The following is a 2248-nucleotide window of genomic DNA, read 5'->3' on the forward strand; positions in this document are numbered from 1 at the left end:
GCTCATCTATCAGCAGCTCATCACTTATTGGGGTACTTGAAATCAGCCCTCGGGCAAGGTATTTTTATATCCTCTGCAGAAACCTTCCAACTTCGTGCCTTTGCAGATTCTAATTGAGCTTCTTGCCCTAACACAAGAAACTCTACATTCGATTTTTGCATATTTATAGGTAATTTTCTTGTTTCTTGGGAATCTAAAAAGTAGATTGTGGTTCCAAGGTCTTTAGCTGAAGCTAAATATAGAGTTCTTGCTTCAACAATATGTGAACTTGTTTGGCTATATTCTTTGCTTCATGATCTTCTTGTTCCTGTTCATCGACCATCACTGATATATTGTGATAACCAAGCTGCTATCCATCTTGTCACAAATCCTATTTTCCATGAACGAACTAAGCATATCGAGCTCGATTGTCATTTTATTCGGGATAAAGTTGCTGATGGTTCTATCAAATTGTTGCCAATCTGGTCTCACCACCAGCTTGCAGATGGATTCACTAAGGTTCTTCCTCACTCTGTTTTTTCTGATATAATATCCAAGTTGGGCCTGTCGAATTTGTATAGTTCAATTTGAAGGAGGTATTAGTTGTAACAGTCTTTTTGTTATTACTGTTATTTTTTCATTGGTGGTTATTATAATTTCTCTAATTGGTTATGTGTATATATCATATATTCTGCATAAATGAATAAAGTGAAGGAGAGGAAGTTTATTTTTACTTCCCTTTTATCCACATCAATACTTACATCTTTATATAAATTGGTCAAAACAAAGGTGAATCTCTATTTCATTGTCCAAGATCATTTTTGTCTTGTAAAAAATTGAGAGAGACAATGATGGGTAGTATGAACAAGAGTCACAAAGAAAAAATGAGATGAAGGTGATGGAGATGGAGATGGTGATGGAAATAAATTGGTCAAAACAAAGGTGCCTCCTTTTAAAAGTTTTAATATAATCCTTAAATTTTCAAAAAAAAAAATAAAATAAAAAAATATACTGTTGATTTTGGAAGAAAACTATTAATACTTTCTTTGAAAAACACTATTGGAATTTCAAAATTTTCAATAATATCCCTATATTTTTAAAAAGTTAAAAAAAATACCTTTATCCTTAGTATATGGATGAAAACCACTAATGCATCATTTAAAAATCATCTTTGAACCTTCTAAAATTGCATTAATTCTCTTGACATTTGCCAAAAAAAAAAAAAAAAAATCTTAGAATTGCACATATAATTAATTAGTTGAAGGTGAAAAAAGGACTGCAGTCCAGTACCGTAGATACTAATTAGAAAATTAACTTTTGCATGACATGTTCAACGATCAGAGTGGCGCAGCGGAAGCGTGGTGGGCCCATAACCCACAGGTCCCAGGATCGAAACCTGGCTCTGATAGAGAAAGCTTCCTTTTGATATTATTTTCGTCTTTTTTATTTAACGAAACTGAGCCCCGTTGTGGACTTAGAAATACTTTGGTTTGGGCTTAGTTTTGGCCTTTTGTTCAAGTCAAATATTTACTCTCTCTGTTTTTCTTTTCTTACTTTATACGTTTGTTTGTTTATTATTTATTTACTTTTAGGGAAAAAAAATAATATCCTTTTGATCTTAGTTATCTGAGGTTCAAAATATTTCAATTTTGATTTTAAATTTTTAGTTTAATTTTAATTTTGTCTTTAAACTTTAAAATGTTTCCTTTTACTTTTGAGTTTCCAATTGATATTCAAATTAGTTTTCGTTATTTTTCGATCGCTTTTAAAAAGAATAAAACATATAATTACAACAAAAAAAAGAGAAAAAACTTGGTATGTTTCAATTCTAACATATTCTTGAATTTTCCTCTTAGAATTGTCACTCTAGCATATCAATGATAGGCATTTAATTTCAATCTATGATAATTATGAATTTAGTGTATTCTCAAAGTAAGAGAAAGACGATCTTTAAAAAAAATGTAGAACGGATGCTGGTTGATGTTTTGCAAAAAGGGGTGGATGTCTCATTTGTTTCTCTCCATAGGTTGCACTATTTGTAGAAGGTATATATTTTTTTTAAAAGAATTCGAGTTGTACAAATCTTGCCTAAATTTTTTTAGAGATTTCTATATAAAAGACCTTAATAATAAGGTTAAATTTAATAAATGTCTTTATTTATTTATTTAATTTTTTAGAATAACCTGTGTCTATTTACTAACAAGCTCCCATCCACATTCTATTTAACAAAAAGAGAGAGAGAAGGAGATGGACGGTTGAAGGTCGAAAT

The 2248-nt window shown here is 30.5% G+C and overlaps 1 non-coding gene across 1 annotated transcript; it reads left to right on the forward strand.

Annotated features, from left to right (window-relative positions):
• The first annotated feature begins 1315 nt into the window (after positions 1 to 1315).
• Positions 1316 to 1387, forward strand: TRNAM-CAU (transfer RNA methionine (anticodon CAU)). The gene has a single exon. It is a non-coding gene; the product is annotated as a tRNA-Met (tRNA).
• The last annotated feature ends 861 nt before the right edge of the window (positions 1388 to 2248 follow it).

The sequence above is a fragment of the Benincasa hispida genome, chromosome 9 (genome assembly GCF_027475165.1).
Source record: "Benincasa hispida cultivar pf3 chromosome 9, pf3_genome.v1.1, whole genome shotgun sequence".
In the NCBI taxonomy this organism is placed as follows: domain Eukaryota; kingdom Viridiplantae; phylum Streptophyta; class Magnoliopsida; order Cucurbitales; family Cucurbitaceae; genus Benincasa; species Benincasa hispida.